The sequence below is a fragment of the Sciurus vulgaris genome (assembly GCF_902686455.1).
Source record: "Sciurus vulgaris genome assembly, chromosome: 1".
Lineage (NCBI taxonomy): Eukaryota > Metazoa > Chordata > Mammalia > Rodentia > Sciuridae > Sciurus > Sciurus vulgaris.
In genome coordinates, this window is record NC_136461.1 from 21,135,710 (window position 1) to 21,153,600 (window position 17,891).

A 17,891-nucleotide genomic window follows, 5' to 3' on the forward strand; every position below is an offset into this window, starting at 1 on the left:
GCGCGTGCCTGGAGTCCTGTGTGAGGCAGTCTGATTCCCAAGCCCTGTCCTCAGCTGTGGCATCACCTGAGGCCCTCCAGGAAGCAGTGCGAGTGGGGCCAAGAGCCCAGCCAGCTCACTACGGGCAGTGTCCTCAGAAATCAACTGCTTTTCTATGGCCCAGATGGCAAACATAATGCGTGGACAGTGCTGTCCAAACGGAACAACCGGAAACTTTTATCACCAGAGTGGGTGTCACAAGGCAGCCATCTGTGATGGTGCCAATTATCATGATTAATTAGATCTTCCTAGGCTCCTGACACACGGTCTGTCAGCAGGAGCCCCCAGGTCCTCAGGAGCTGCCAATGGAGTCTGCAAAGATGGGGATGGGGAGGGAGCCACCCCATGCCTGGGCATCCCCCAGGGGGACGTGGGGTCCTCTGTGGCTCCCTGACAGCCCTGGGGGGGTGGCAGCTCCATCTGGGGAGGTAGCACCCACCCCAAGTACCCCTGGGCAAAGTTTCTGAGAGTATGAAACAGGAAGTGATTGGAAAGCACTTGTATGTTCAGGGTAACAATATCAAATATGGTGGCCATGATGGTGGTGATGGTGATCGTGATGGTGATGATGGTGATGGTGATGATGGTGGTGATGGTGATGATGGTGGTGATGGTGATGGTGGTGGTGGTGGTGGTGATGGTGGTGGTGGTGGTGGTGGTGGTGGTGGTGATGATGGTGGTGGTGGTGGTGATGGTGATGATGGTGATGATGGTGGTGATGGTGGTGGTGGTGGTGGTGATGGTGATGATGGTGGTGATGATGATGATGGTGGTGATGGTGGTGATGGTGATGGTGGTGGTGGTGGTGGTGGTGATGGTGATGATGGTGGTGATGATGATGATGGTGGTGATGGTGGTGATGGTGATGGTGGTGGTGGTGGTGGTGGTGATGGTGATGATGGTGGTGATGGTGGTGGTGGTGGTGATGGTGATGATGGTGGTGATGGTGATGATGGTGGTGATGGTGATGGTGGTGGTGGTGGTTGTGGTGGTGATGGTGGTGATGGTGGTGGTGGTGGTGATGGTGATGATGGTGATGATGATGGTGGTGGTGGTGGTGGTGATGGTGATGATGGTGGTGATGGTGGTGTGGTGGTGGTGATGGTGATGATGGTGGTGATGGTGATGATGGTGGTGATGGTGATGGTGGTGGTGGTGGTGGTGGTGATGGTGATGATGGTGGTGATGGTGATGATGGTGGTGATGGTGATGGTGGTGGTGGTGGTGGTGATGGTGATGATGATAGTGCTCATGTACTGAACTCCTGCTGAGTTAACACGCATGAGCCCGTGTAACTCCATTAACAAAGCTGGGGCCTGGGCTAAACTGCTAAGTCTGAGGTGCACTGGTGTTAGGTAGTGCTCCCTGTGGGGCAGCTCTGCCACCAAATAGCTACATGACCTTGGGCCTGTCACCTTCCTCATCTGAGCCTCTTTTTCATGTGTAAGACCGCAGCCTGTCCCAGGAGCACTTTGAAGAGGAAGGGAAGTGAGGGATATTGTGGTGCTTTGAGCCAATGAATGGGGCTCTGGGAGGGAAGGGGCTCCTTTGTCTCTCTCTAGAGAGCACAGATTTCCTGAGATGGGAGATGGTCCCTCAGAAGGTCCCTCTCCGCTCACCCATCCTCCTGCACCCTGCTCATCCCCTGTGCAGGGCCTAATTACTGAGTTCAGTCAACCCAGTAGGCCCAGCAGAAGCCAGTGACTTGGACTGTTAACACTTTCTGAGCCAGTGAGTCACCTGGCAGTAGCAGGCAGGGCATGTGGGGAGCCGGAGTCGCGACACGGTAGCCAGGAGTCCAGCTGGCTCTGCTGCTGTGCCTGCTGGTGGTTCAATTTCTCTAAAGAACTTCATTATCTATTTGCCTGAGCTTTTGCTCCATTGGAGCAACCAATGCTTCCTGAGCGCCTTCCGGCTTCCAGGCACTGTGCTGGGTGCTGGGAAGCAGGTATGGCCACCTAGAGGTCAGAGGCTAGTCTGGGGATGAATGTTAATAAAATAATCATGCCAATGGATAATAAGTCACTGACGCAGGGGCTCCAGAGAAGACTAGAGGAGTGGGAGGAAGGGAGGCGGCAGGAAAGATTTCCCAGGGATGTGACATCCCACTGGGACCTGACAACCTGAAGTTTTTAGCCAGGCAAAGAGGAGCGGCGCCATTCCAAACAGAGGAGCCCACACGTGCAGAGGCCCTGACGTGGGAGCGTGTGTTTAAGGGTGCGTTCTTCCCTGTCACCAGGCAATGGTAATACGGAGGCCATCATTTCTCCCTTCCCTGCTGTGCCAGGCACTGTATTGGCCATCTGCATGCATGACCTCGACTACCCTAAGAATTTATTTGCGATGGGGAAACTGAGGTTTGCAGCTGTGAAGTCACTTCCCCAGGTCACCCCTGGTGAAGGACACAGCAGAAGCTAGAGGCTGGGTCTGGCTGGGTTCACCTGCCAGGTTTCCCACACCTGTGCTGCATCAGCACTACGCCGAGAGCTTGTCTAATGTGATGTTTGGCTCCCAGCTCAGAGATTGGTCCCAGGCGTCTCCTCGTCTCTCTGGGCCTCAGTCACCCATCTGTGGACTAGAGGTGAGTCACATCCCAGGTTCTCCACTGAGCGCGTGAGGATTGCAATAATGAATAGAATCGAATAAATAAAGCAAGCTCTCAGAACAGGCCAGGCGCAGGGCAGGCACTCACTGAATGCTTCTTGGGACCTTGTCAGTCTGGACCCGGGAAAGGCTCGCTCTGCCCCTGTAGAGTGGAGGGGCTCTTAGGTACCACTTGCTTCCAAGTTTCCTCTGCCTTCTAGTAGGAAGTGCATGATCGTCATCGTCTCTATTATCATCACTCTTCTCAGTTCCACCTGTGGTCACCGGTGGGGCAGAACGGTGCTGTGGTTAGGGAGGGACCCCGATTCACACAAACGCCCCAGCTCTGTGTCTCTGAGGGGGACCCTGGATGAGCCACTTCTCTCTCTGCACCTCAGTCCTCTTGTTGGTAGACAGGGCCAGCCATAGCATCCAGAGGGTCTGAGGGCCAATGAAATGTCACCTACAACGTGCGCAGCACACGCACTGGCTGTTACCAGTTACTAAGCGTGATGCACAGCAGGTGCTTGACAAGTCGTGTTGAAACGGGTTGGTGTGTTAGTGACCAACTAGGAGGAGCCTGGCACATCCAGATGCCCAGTAACCGGAGATCAGCCCTGACGTGGGCGCCGGCCTCACGGTTTGCAAAACCTTCTCACATCTTTCAGGTCATTTGATCCTCCACCTTTTTCTAGCCCTGGAACAGGTACCGCAAAGCCCTGCGGACGAGACCTGGGGAAGGGGCTGAGGCGGGCGGGCGAGGTGGGCTGGGAAGCCACCCCTGAGAAGCTCCTCGAGGGTCACAGTAGTGAAGCCAGACCTGGAGAAGGCAGCCACATGCCCGAGGTGAGGCAGCCACTCCTGTGTCCTCAGACGTGCGGCGAGGTCCCTGCCTGCAGGTCCTGCTCGGGCCGCTCCAATCTCCAGCTCCAGTATGGCTGTCCCCAGGGCAGAGGGGTGCAGGGGCAGTAGGAGAGACAGAGGAGCCCTGGAGGGAGGAGAGGCTGTTCCCAGGGAGTGAGCGACCCCTTTGGAGGGACCCGAGCCCGTCCCTTTCCTTCGGTCCTCTCATCAGGGCTCAGAGAGAGGGAGGCACAGAATGGGGCCAGGGAAGGGCAGGGGCAGCTGGAGAGAGACCAAGAGAGTCACAGGGCCGTGGGGGTGGGGAGTGCTCACGCGCTGCCTCCTTGAGAAGCCTCCTGATTGACGTGCTCCAGGAGTCTCCCTGTCCTGGCTTGGGACACCTCTGTGTCTGGTGTCCCCTAATTCATGCCTGGCATGTGGGAGACGGCGATGGTGGCATTTTCACCTTGATTATCCCCGGCCAGACCCTGGGAGAGAGAGCCCAGGGTCACAGCGTGAAGGGCAGGCCCAGGCTTGAAACCTGGCCTGTCTGGCTCTGAGGCCTGGGCTCCTTGAGTCTCTCTGCAAACACAGACGTGTCAAAATTGCTAAATTGGTCCCTTCCGGGTGGGGCGAAGCCCCCTCATCATGGCTGGGGAGGAGCTGCCCAGCTGGGGGCTGTCCTCTCAGAACTGCAACATCTGGATTCTGCCCCACATGTCCCTTCCCCCACCCCCACTCAGGCCTCTGTCACCTCTGTCCAGAGCACTGCAGTGGCCTCCTCTCTAGTGTTCCATCCTCAGTGTCCTCCAGCCTTCTGATCATTTCCTGGCCTAAAATTCTTCCAAGCCCTGCTCCTTCCTATCACCCTTGGAGTACAGTCCACATACCTTAACCTAGGGTCCCTCTAGGCCTGGCCCTGCCAATCTTCCCAGCATCACGCCAGCCTCTCCCACCCACCCACAGGTCAGCCTCACTCAACCCCTCATTCCCTAAATAATCCTGGTCTTTGCACATTCTGTTCCCTATGCCAGGAAGCCCTTCCATGGTCTCAGTGCTGAGCAGACTCCTGCTCATCCCTCAGAGCCCAGCTGGGTTTAAGGTTCTCCCTGAAGCCATCACCAACAGCCCCAGGGCTGATGACCCTTTTTGTGCCCTGGCCTGCTGAACTATCACTATATGTATGTATTTGCCATCCTATCAGACTGTGAGGACCGTAAGGGACCCCAGGCTGGTACCAGGAAGGATGTGTCATGTATTCGAAGGTCTGCACTGAGCACCTGTCCAGGAGCTTTATCTGCAGCACTGAGAGAATCAGACAGAAACCCCTTCACAGGCGGTCTATGAAACCAATAAACCCACAAATTAATACATGATTATAACTCACATTAAGCACTCTGAAGGAGAGGACATGGATGCGAGAGAGAATCTTAGGGTTTAGATGGAGGGATGGTGGCCAGAGAGTTTCTCTGAGGAGGTGACATCTAATGTGATGTCAGTGGGAGTCTAGGGCCTCCAGGTGGGGAGCCACCTGAGAGGGAGGGGGCATCTGGAGGGGCGGAGCCTGGGAGGCAGAGCCCTTAGGGGAGCAGGTCACCCCAGTCCTTGCGGCTTGCCAAGGGCTGGGGTCTGATCCAGGAAAAAAGAGGGAGGCCCGAAAGGTTCTGAGCCAGGAAATGATGGAGCCATATTTACATTGGGGACTTTACTGGTGATGGATGAGGATCAGAGGGGGGCAAGTGGGGACATGGGGAGAGTAGCAGAGGCCATGGGGTTGCAGGGGCAGGGAGTGTGGGGGTCCCAGGGCCAGGCTGGGGCTGGAGACAGGAGGCCTGAGGTTGGCCTGGGCTGCTGTTGGGTGGGGTACATATCCCCAGCAGACAGGGGCAATGGCCTTGTGTGTGCAGGGCGGGAGGGCAGTGGAGGAAGCTGACCTCTATTGCTGACCAGGCTCTGTGACCTCTGGTGCCCCCAGCCTTGTGTCTGTAGGAGCCTTGGTCCCATATGTGTCCTGGGAAATGCAAGCCCTGTGTGGCCCCGTGCCATCTGGGGACAGGGAGCAGCCACCTGACGTGCCCCAGACCTGGTCAGGTGGAGCCAGGCTGGTGTCCTCCGTTCTGCCCTGATGGGGTGGGTGACCTTGGGGAGACCCCCTCCCCACCCCTGAGCCCCAGGAGCAAAGGGGTCAGGCCTCGGTGACCCCAGCGCGGTTCCGGGTGGGGTCTTCTGGGCGACCCCGGGGTCCTCCGGGCTGTGAGGACCGAGGGGTTAACGCTGCCACTCTGATCGGCTGCGGAGAGGCGCCCCTCCCCCGTGCTTAATTCAGCCGGTAAAGCGGCATTTACGCTGGGAATTTAATCATCGTTTCTGATAGTGAAGGAATTGAAAAATAAATTGAAAGTGTCAGACGACGCGTTCGGGTGGGTGATGGAGGGGAAGCGGCCGCCCACCCCCTCCCACTGGGTGGTTTATGGGCCCAAGAAATTAGCCCAGTTTCTGTTGGATCCAGAGAACTGCAGGGTCGAGAGCCATGTGATGGGGGAGCAGAGAGGGTCCCTGTGGGGTTGGGGGCATCGGGAGTCACCAGCCCCACCCTGGCCACTGATGAGAGGTGGCCCAGTGGGACAGGGCCCTGCCCATGATGCTACAGGACGCCAGGCCTCCCTCCGTCCAGCGCTGGGCCAGGGCAGGACGCTGATGGGCACTGGCCCTGAGGAGGGGCAGGCTCTGCTCCACCCAGGTCCCACCTGGGGAAGGGACCTCACCTCCCCCATCTGCCCCTCTGCCTTAGGAGGGGTGGCCCACCAGACAGTGAGGGGTCGCCCTCAGTGAAGGACTGTGGGAGCTGAGCTCGGGTCTCTGAGTTTGCAGGACAGGGGCCTCTGCAGCCCGGCTCTCCCAAATGCCTCCTGACCCTAGTGAGGACCAGGACTGCAGCTCTAGGTTAGATGAAAAATCCCCAAAGGTCCACATGCCTAGAGCTTGGTCACAGCCTGGGAAGCTACTAGGAGGTGGCGGAACCATCTGAGGTGGGGCCTAGCGGGTGGAAGTTAGGTCCCTGAGGGTGTGCATGTGAATGGGCTCTCAGGACCCCAGCCCCTTCCGTCTCTGTTTCCCGTCCACCACGCGGTGAGCAGCTTTGCTCTACCATGCACTCCCCGCTGTGATGTTCTGCCTCACCACAGGCCCTGAACAATTCAGCCAACCGACCATGGACTGGGACCATGAGCCCAAATAAACCATTCCTCTTTTTAAGCAGATTTTCTCAGGTATTTTGTCACAGCAGTAAAAAGGTAACTAATACAATTCCCCCAACAGACTGGATGTTTCTAAAGGCAGACAGTGTCCCTCGGCCATCTGGGAATGCTCCCCTGGGTTAGCAGCACCTGTGGGCAGGTGTGTGTCTCCTCCCTCAGGTGAGGGTCTCCTGTAGTCAGGACTGCCCTGACCCCAGCCTGAGCTCCCCCTGAAGACCGGGGACAAAATTCACCTTTGGATGTCTTCTCATTAGTCCTCTTAACAGTCAGGTGGAGGAGTCCGTTGGTGTCCCAGTGGCCAAGCTGGCTCGGTCCTGAGCTGGCAGATGTGGGCAGAAAGTTGGTGGGAGTGGTCTGTTGAGTCTTAAGCCTCCTGAATACAAGTCAGGTTTCCTCTCAGGAGAACCAGGGCCCAGCGATCATGGGGACAGGCCCCACTCTGTCCACCTGCCTGGGAGGGCCCAGGCACAGACAGGACAGACGCCTGGCCATGCTCTAGACCCTCCTTCTCCACAACTGTGGACCGAGAGCCCAGCCCTAGAGGCGGGAGGTCTGGGCTCCACTCATTCGCCCATAAATTCATTCTTCATCCATCCAATTGCTCATCGAGAGTCTTGGTGGTGTCTGCCAGTGTGCAGGGCACTGAGGACACAGCGGGCAAGGTCCCTGCCCTCATGGAGTGTACGTCCTTCTGAGAGAAGATGCTGATAAACCACCCGCGAATGAATGAACAAGATCATTTCTGGAAATGCCGTGACGGAGATCTGCACGACGTGGGAAGAGGTGCCTGCTGTGGGGGTCCTTTTGCTTCACGGGTTTACGCTGAGATCTGGGCACAATCTCCTGCCTACAGGGAGCCATGGGGAGGGGGTCCCAGGCACTGAACCATCTAGTAGTGATGGGGGTGGGGTGGATGGAGGTGCAGGAGCATTGGGAGGAGATGAGGCTGTGGGGGCTGGAGACAGTGGTTGGCTCAGGCACTACCTGGGGGCCTGGGGTTTATCCCGAGAGTGGCGGAAGTCCCGGGGGGGTTGTAGCAGGCCAGCAATATCATGGCAGATTTTTTTTTTTTTTTTCAGGGTGTTAATCTGTTCATTTACTCTTGCTAACAACACAATATCATAGCTAGGTAAGTTATAAAGAAAAGAGATTTATTTTGGCTCTTGATTCTGGTCTAAGGTCAAGTGGCTGCATCTGGTCTTCTTGCTGAGGTGGTTCAGGGCATCACATAACTATGGATAGCAAGTGAGCAACAGACCCAAACTTCTTCTTCTTCTTTTTTTAATAGTAGACCCACTCTTAAGATAACCCATTAATCCATTAATTGAATGAACTGATTAATCCATTTATGAAGGCAAGTCCTAAGCACCTCTTTGAAGGCCCCTTACCCATTGCAGCCTCATATTTTTTTAAAATTTATTTTTATTGTAAACAAATGGGATACATGTTGTTTCTGTTTGTACATGGAGTAACAGCATACCATTTGCATATTCATAAATTTACATAGAGTAATGATGTTTGATTCATTCCATTATTTTTTTCCATCCCCCCACACCCCTCCCACCTCTCTTTTCCCTCTATACAGTCCCTCCTTCCTCCATTCTTGTCCCATTCCCACCCCCCCATTAAGTGTCATCATCAGCTTATCAGTGAGATCATTCCTCTTTTGGATTTTTGAGATTGGCTTATCTCTCTTAACATGATTTTCTCCAATTTCATCCATTTGCCTGCAAATGCCATATTTTATTATTCTTTATAGCTGAGTAATATTCCATTGTATATATATTCCACAGTTTCTTTATCCATTCATCAATTGAAGGGCATCTAGGTTGGTTCCATAGTCTGGCTATTGTGAATTGAGCTGCTATGAACATTGATGTGGCTGTATCTCTGTAGTATGCTGATTTTAAGTCCGTTGGGTATAGGCCAAGGAGTGGGATAGCTGGGTCAAATGGTCCAAGTTTTCTAAGGAATCTCCACACTGCTTTCCAGAGTGGCTGCACTAATTTGCAGCCCCACCAGCAATGTATGAGTGTACCTTTCTCCCCACATCCTCGCCAACACCTATTGTTGCTTGTGTTCTTGATAATCGCCATTCTAATTGGGGTGAGATGGAATCTTAGTGTAGTTTTGATTTGCATTTCTCTTATTACTAAAGATGTTGAACATTTTTTCATATATCTGTTGATTGCTTGTACATCTTCTTCTGTGAAGTGTCTGTTCATTTCCTTAGCCCACTTGTTGATTGGGTTATTTGTATTCTTCGTGTAGAGTTTTTTGAGTTCTTTATAGATTCTGGAGATTAGTTCTCTATCTGAAGTATGGTTGGCAAAGATTTTCTCCCACTCTGTAGGCTCTCTCTTCGCATTGCTGATAGTTTCCTTTGCTGAGAGAAAGCTATTTAGTTTGAATCTATCCCAGTTATTGAATCTTGCTTTTATTTCTTGTGCTATGGGAGTCCTGTTAAGGAAGTCTGATCCTAAGCCAACAAGGTGAAGATTTGGACCTACTTTTTCTTTTATAAGATGCAGGGTCTCTGGTCTGATTTCAAGGTCCTTGATCCATTGTGAGTTGATTTTTGTGCAGGGTGAGAGATAGGGGTTTAGTTTCATTCTGTTGCATATGGATTTCCATTTTTCCCAGCACCATTTGTTGAAGAGGCTATCTTTTCTCCATTGCATATTTTTGGCACCTTTGTCTAGTATTAGAAAATTGTATTTATTTGGGTTTGTGTCTGTGTCCTCTATTCTGTACCGTTATCTACCTGTCTATTTTGGTGCCAATACCATGCTGTTTTTGTTACTATTGCTTCGTAGTATAGTTGAAGTTCTGGTATTGCGATACCCCCTGTTTCATTCTTCCTGCTAAGGATTGCTTTAGCTATTCTGGGTTTCTTATTCTTCCAGATGAATTTCATGATTGCTTGCTCTATTTCTGTGAGGTACGTCATTGGGATTTTAATTGGAATTGCATTGAATCTGTATAGCACTTTTGGTAGTATGGCCATTTTGACAATATTAATTCTGCCTATCCAAGAACATGGGAGATCTTTCCATCTTCTAAGGTCTTCCTTAATTTCTTTCTTCAGTGTTTTGTAGTTTTCATTGTAGAGATCTTTTACCTCTTTGGTTAGATTGATACCCAAGTGTTTTATTTTTTTTGAGGCTATTGCAAATGGAGCTGTTTTCCTCATTTCCCTTTCAGCTGTTTCATCGCTTGCGTATAAAAATGCTGTAGATTTATGTGTGTTGATTTTATAGCCTGCTATTTTGCTGAATTCATTGATGAGGTCTAGAAGTTTTCTGGAGGAGGTTTTTGGATCCTCTAAATATAGAATCATGTCATCCACAAATAGTGACAGCTTAAGTTCCTCTTTTCCTATTCGTATCCCTTTAATTTCTTTAGTCTGCCTAATTGCTCTGGCTAGAGTTTCGAGGACAATGTTGAATAGAAGTGGTGAAAGAGGACATTCCTGTCTTGTTCCTGTTTTTAAAGGGAATGGTTTCAGTTTTTCTCCATTAAGAATGATGTTGGTCCATGGGCTTAGCATAAATAGTCTTTACAATGTTCAGGTATGTTCCTACTATCCCTATTTTTTCTAGTGTTTTCAGCATGAAGGGGTGTTGTATATTGTCAAATGCTTTTTCTGCGTCAATTGAAATAACCATATGATTCTTATCCTTAAGTCTATTGACATGATGGATTATGTTTATTGATTTATGGATGTTAAACCATCCTTGCATTGCAGGAATGAACCCCACTTGATCATGGTGCACAATTTCTTAATGTTTTTGGATACGGTTTGCCAATATTTTGTTAAGGATCTTAGCATCTATATTCATCAAGGATATTGGTCTAAAATTTTCTTTCCTTGATGTGTCTTTGCCTGGTTTGGGTATGAGGGTGATATTAGCTTCATAAAATGTGTTCAGTAGGGTACCCTCCTTTTCTATTTCCTGGAATACTTTGAGAAGTATTGGAATGAATTCTTCTTTGAAGGTCTTGTAGAACTCAGCTGAGAATCCGTCTGGTCCTGGGCTTTTCTTGGATGGTAGATTTTTAATGGCTTCTTCTATTTCATTGCTTGATATTGATCTGTTTAAATCATGTATGTCCTCCTGGTTCAGTTTGGGAGGAGCATATATCTCTAGAAATTTGTCAATGTCTTCGGTAGTTTCTATTTTGTTGGAATACAGATTTTCAAAGTAGCTTCTCATTATGTTCTGTATCTCAGTGGTGTCTGTTGTGATATTTCCTTTTGCATCATGTATTTTAGTAATTTGAGTCTTCTCTCTTCTTCTCTTTGTTAGTGTGGCTAAGGGTTTGTCTATTTTGTTTACTTTCTCAAAGAACCAATTTTTTGTTATGTCAATTTTTTGAACAGTTTCTTTTGTTTCAATTTCATTGATTTCAGCTCTGATTTTAATTATTTCCTGTCTTCTACTACTTTTGCTGTTATTCTGTTCTTCTTTTTCTAGGGCTTTGAGCTGTAATGTTAGGTCATTTAATTGTTGACTTTTCATTCTTTTCTGGAATGCGCTCCATGCAATGAATTTTCCTCTTAGTACCGCTTTTATAGTGTCACAGAAATTTTGATATGTTGTATCATCATTCTCATTGACCTCTAAGAATTTTTTAATCTCCTCCCTGATGTTTTTTGTTATCCATGTTTCATTCAATAGGATATTATTTAGTCTCCAAGTGTTGGAGTAATTTCCTTTTATTACTTTGTCATTGATTTCTACTCTCAGTCCATTATGATCTGATAGAACACAAGGCAGTATCTCTATTTTTTTGCATTTTCTAAGGGCTGCTTTGTGGCATAACATATGGTCTATTTTCGAGAAGGTTCCATGTGCTGCTGAGAAGAAAGTGTATCCGCTTGTTGATGGATGGAATATTCTATATATGTCTATTAAGTCTAGGTTATTGATTGTGTTATTGAGTTCTATGGTTTCTTTGGTTGGAGTTTGTTTGGAAGATCTATCTAGTGGTGACAGCGGTGCGTTAAAGTCGCCCAGAATTATTGTGTTGTGGTCTATGTGATTCTTGAAATTGAGAAGGATTTGTTTGATGTACAGGGATGCACCATTGTTTGGGGCATAAATATTAACTATCGTTATGTCTTCCTGATTTATGGTTCCCTTAAGCAGTATGAAATATCCTTCTTTATCCCTTCTGACTAACTTTGGCTTGAAGTCCACTTTATCTGATATAAGGATGGAAACCCCTGCTTTTTTACTGGGTCCATGTGCGTGGTAGGTTTTTTCCCATCCTTTCACCTTTAGTCTGTGGATGTCTTTTTCTATGAGATGAGTCTCTTGCAGGCAGTATATTGTTGGGTCTTTCTTTTTAATCCATTCTGCCAGTCTATGTCTTTTGATTGATGAGTTTAGGCCATTAACGTTCAGGGTTATTATTGAGAAATCATTTGTATTCGCAGTCATTTGGCTTATTTTTGGTTTTTAAGTTGGCTTGGTTTCTCCTTTGAGTGGTTTTTCTCTAAGGTAGTTCCTCCCTTTGCTGACCTACATTGTTGTTTTTCATTTCCTCCTCATGGAATATTTTGTTGAGAACATTCTGTAGTGCAGGCTTTCTATTTGTAAATTCTTTTAACTTTTGTTCATCATGGAAGGATTTTATTTCATCTTCAAATCTGAAGGTTAGTTTTGCTGGGTATAGGATTCTTGGTTGGCAACCATGTTCTTTCATAGCTTGAAATATGTTGTTCCAGGCCCTTCTAGCTTTTAGAGTCTGGGTTGAGAAGTCGGCTGCTATCCCTATTGGTCTCCCCCTATATGTAATCTGATGCTTTTCTCTCGCGGCCTTCAAAATCCTATCTTTATTTTGAATGTTAGGCATTTTCATTATAATGTGCCTTGGTGTGGACCTGTTGTGATTTTGTGCATTTGGTGTTCTGTAAGCCTCTTGTATTTGATTTTCCATTTCATTCTTCAGGTTTGGGAAATTTTCTGATATTATTTCATTGAATAGCATTCCTTTGTTTGTATCTCTGTGCCTTCCTCAATCCCAATAATTCTTAAATTTGGTCTTTTCATGATGTCCCACAGTTCTTGGAGATTCTGTTCATGATTTCTTACCATCTTCTCTGTTTGGGCAACTTTATTTTCAAGATTAAATATTTTGTCTTCATTGTCTGAGGTTCTGTCTTCCAAGTGGTCTAGTCTGTTGGCTGATGCTTTCCATTGAGTTTTTTATTTGGTTTATTGTCTCCTTCATTTCAAGGATTTCCGTTTGGTTTTTTTTTGAGAATCTCTATCTCTTTGTTGAAATGATCTTTTGCTTCCTGCAGGTGCTCTTTCAGCTTATTGGTATTATCATTCATTGCCTGCATATGCTCTCTTATCTCATCCTTTGCTTCGCGAATCATCTTAATCATGTATAATCTGAAGTCCTTTTCTGACATTTCTTCTAACATACTGTGATTGGATTCTATTACTATAGAATCTAGATTTGTTTGGATCATTTTCTTCCCTTGTTTTTTCATGTTGTTCATGTATCTTCCCCTCTAGCGCTGCAGATCTGGGGTATTGCAGATTTCCCCCTATAGGCTTATCGTGGCCCTATAGGTTTCCAAAACCCTTTCTTTAAGGGGAGATCAATATTAGCAGTGCCCAAACCAGACACTATGCAATCCTAGACCAAATAGCCCCTATGGGGACAATAACATCATGTAAATAAGGGAGAAAGCGACTCTGAGGGAACAGGTAAACAGAAGGAAAAGAAAGCAAGAAATGTAAAGAAATAAATCTTAAATTTTTTTTAAAAAAGGAGAAAAAAGAAAATCTACTGTATAATAGTCATATTGTAATGAAACCTCCCAGTGTTCAGTAGCCTGATGTACGAGAGGTACCTGAGAATGAGCTTTAAGCCTCTAGAAGGCATCGCAAGATGGGATTTGCCGAAGATCGGAGTTACAGCTTCCAGGATTATCCAAGATGGGTGCTCTGGCTTCCCAATGTGTTGGCAAATGGTGAGCTGCAGCTCAGGGGTGGACGTGGTCAGCTGGAGGTCCTGGAGACAGGATGCAGTTGGTCCGGCAGGGGTCCTGGAGGTCCAGTGTGTTTGGTGTGGTTGTGGGATCCTGGAGGCCGGGTGCAATCAGTCCATCTGGGGTCCCGGTGATAGGGCGCAGTCAATTGGTCTGGGGGTCCTGGCGGCAGGGAGCAGTCAGTTGATGTGAGGGTCCCATAGGCAGGGAGTGATCAGTTGGGCTGAGGGATCCTGGAGACGGGACTCAGTCAGTCCAGCCAGGGGTCCTACAGGGCCTGGCTGTTGTCTCAAAATGGCGGCAGCCACGTGTAATCAAACCTGCAGGTTCTGTAACAGTGAACTTCCAGGCAGCAGCAGGCAACTGGTGCTCCACTGGCGGTCTGCGGTCAATCTGCTGGCAGCTGTCGGACGATCGGGAGGTGAACCTCGAGCGTTGGGTGATGGATAGGGGTCATGCAGGTGATGGACAGGCGAGAGGCAGGCAAATGGTGGATGATAGACGCCTGACAGTGAGCAATCTGCTCTCAAAAAAGGCGTCAATATGCTGGCAGACTGCAGGTCATCACAGCAGACAAATGGGGTAAAGAGCAGGAGATCGATAAGGAGGAAAAACTGCCTCACCGAGAAACAGATATCCTCTGCTTGAATCCGGCGTTGGGGAGTGACAAGGAACGCAGCCTCCCTCTAGACCGCCATCTTGGATCTCCCGGCAGATGTTTTTAAAAAGATTATATTTACGGCTCTGCATAACGGATTGTGGGGGGACAGGAAGGAGAAGGGGAACTTGGCCGGAGCCGCTGCGGGTGCCAGGGGAGAGCTGGTGGCAGCTTGACCAGGGTGGAAGCCCTGAGAGGTAGAAGAAGCAGATGGAGGGGTGGGTGGTGGGGGAGGGGAGCGCCACGGGTGGTCTCAAGTTCCCACTTGCTGGTGGATGGAGACACCATTTGCAGGCACATTTGAGGGACAGGACATTCTTGTTATGCTGAGTTTGAGCCACCTCTGGTGTGGACACCCAGTGAAGACAAACATACTGTGGATGCTTATCCTCCGCACCCAGTCGTTTTCCTCCCAGCCTGGTGGTGGGACCAGGCTCTCTGCCCTGGAATTCAGCCCTGTGACTTGCTTTGCTCCCTGAAATGTGAGTGGAAGTAACTGCAGGTGGAAGCTTCAGAATAGGTGCCTGTGTGACCAGCAGCATTCCATTCAGACTCAACAGCCTGGGTCTTGGAGGAGGAATAGTGTGGATCACAGACTCCAGCCAACCAACAAGGACAGGTGGCATGAGCGAGGAAGACTTTGTGGTTTTAAGCCATTGAGATCTGGGAGATGTTTGTTACCACAGCATAGCTTAGCCTAACCTGACTGATGCAAATCTCTGAGTCTGGAACCCAGAGAAGTACTGATAAAATTTGGAGAGTCATTGACTGAGTGATTGATTTAAAACCATTTCTTCTATTTATTTATTTATTTTTCAGACTACAAAATCGTGGGGGAAGAGCAGGGAGAGACAGGCCCCTGGCTTTCTCTGCTTCCTATTACACACTCATCCAGTGGGCTCGCTCTCTTTATCCAAAACTAGACTCCATCCCAGCACTCTCTCTGAAGCTCACACTCCCAGGCTGAATCTCCAGGTCTCCTGCAACCCTGCCAAGTCCTTCCCCTGTCAGTTTGTCTTCTCAGATCTTTTGCCACAGCCCTCCACAGCCAGGCCAGGCCCATGGAGAAGGCAGTGTTAGGTTCAGGCCTGAAGTCTGCCATTTAATAGATGTGTGACTTTCGGTGAGTAGTACTGAGCCTCAGCCCTGATCATGTCACTATCCTGCTCAAAGATCATCCATGACTCCCTATTGCCTACATAATAGACTCCAACCTCCTTACCCTGGCAGCAAGGGTCTATCTTACAAGTCCTCTCTCCCACACAGCAGCAAATTAATCAGTTTTTTCCTGCCTTAAACAACTCTTTAATCCACTCGGAGAGGTTCCCAAGATGTATGACCTGAGTTCTTGACCCTGCTTTGGCATGGATTTATAGTACAAGCTTGGGGAAGTTTCTGGGCCTCACTTTCCCCATCTGGGAAATGGGGAGAGGGTGCTGAATTCAATCATCTGAATGAGTCATTCTAAAGAAAACTTCCCGGGCCTCCAGGGGCCAGGCTGCTGCCTCGGTCCCCACCCAGCCTTGCCTGCCTACCGTCATGCCCTCAGCCTCCGAGGAGTTAATCCCCAGAGGGGCAGGACATGGTCCATGTATGGCTGGACTGCAGATGAGACGAGAAGTTGCTCCATGCTCCTGTGATGTGGAGTGCGGCTTCTCAGAGACGTGGACAGTCTGAGCACTGGGGGCAGGGGGCTGGGATGGACCGTGAGAAGAGCAGGCCCTGGGGGACATGCAGGGACGCTGAGCTGGCCCTGAGTGAGGGCCCACCAACACCACATCTGTCTCCCTGGCGCCGTGCTGTCTGTAAGGACGATGCTCAGTCTTCACAATGACTCATGGACACGGTAAGTCAGCGCCTGCTCACTGAGCACAGCCTGCACCCGGCCCTCCTCTGACTTCCCAAGTCTCTGAATTGCTCTGACATGGTTTGAATATGGTCTGTGCTCTCTGAAACTCATGTTGAAAGGTGGTCCCCCGGGGTCTCAGTCTTGAGAGGTCGTGGGACCTTGAAGAGGTGATTAGGTCATTAAGAGGGACCACCACAGGTCTCAGGGGAACTAGTTACCGTGGGGGTTATGAAGTGAGGCTGCTGCACATGCTCAGTGACCCTTCTGCTTCTTTGCCGCGTTATGACATAGCCTGAGTACCTCTCTAGAGGCGGTCACCCAATCTTGGATTTCCAGCCTCCAGAACCATGAACCAAATAAATTTCTTTTTCTGTATAAATTACCTAGCCTCAGGCATTATGTTATAGCAATGGAAAACAGACTCAGACAACACCTAACTTTATGACATCTCTGTAAGTCCCTGCTGTTATTATGATCCTCATGGATAGGAAATGGTGTGGTTAAGCAATCTGCTTAACATCATGTAGCCCAAAGGAGCTAATGGTAGGATTTGAACCCAGGAGGCTGGGCTCAGTGCCCCATGCTTGATCATTTCTCTGCACTGTCTCTGTAGACCTCAGCTGACCTGTAGGGCAGGGATCATTGTCCTCATTTGACAGGCGAGAAGACTGAGAGGAGGACAGTGACCTCCAAGGTCACACTGGGAATTCCCATGATGGCGTCTGCTCCCCAGAGGGAAAGGGCACTGCCTGTCCTGCTTGAGCTCTCTCCACAGTCCCAGGCCTTTGCCAGGGGACAGGTCTCCAGGGCTTGCCCCAGGCTCCTGAGTGGTCATGGAAGGGCCCCGGGAAAGGTCGACACACCTGACTCGTGTTCCAGCCCGACACTCAGCAGCTTGTGGTCACGAGACAGTCACCCACTGCTCTGAGCCTCGTTTACCCTCTTGTAAAGCCAGGTGGCGGCCGCTTGCTGGGGGCAGGGGCAGGATGTCAAAAACGCTGCCAGCTCACCTCTCCTGGGTGCGCACCTGAATGTGCACCCCAACCCCCTTGAGGGTCATTGACCTTGTCCAGCAGGAGAATGAGGGCAAGAGGCTGGGGGAGGTGAAGTCAGCGACCAGGAAGCGGGCACCTGGCCCATGTGCCCCAGGTACCTCATGCCATCACCTGCCACGGACCCCACCTTTGTGCGCTGCCCCTGACGAGGTGACCTGCAGGCGCACACAGGCGCGCACTGGCAGAGGACCCCACCCTGTGCACACACACGCGGGCCTCACCACGCCGGCCTCGCTGTTCACAGTCACACGCCACCCGGCTCTTCCCTGCGCAAAGTCCACCTGAGGGGCCTCCTCTCATGGAAACTTCCTTCCGCTTCTTTTCTTTTTGAGGCGCTGCAGTTGGAAGCGGGGCCCGAGCACACTGGGCAGATGCTCTACCGCCGGGCTGCACTGTCTCTGGCTGTGCCTTAAACCTCCCAGCGGATCTGGAGTGAAAGGAAAGCGGCGCCCAATCTCATCTTATTAAACAGTGGCAGGAAAGCAATGGTTCAGGTGACCACGATGACCATTGCAGATTCTGTGATCGTCCGTGGGGGAGGTGCCATTGCACGGCTGGAGGTGGGGGACAGCGTGCAGGTTCTGGGGACACAGCT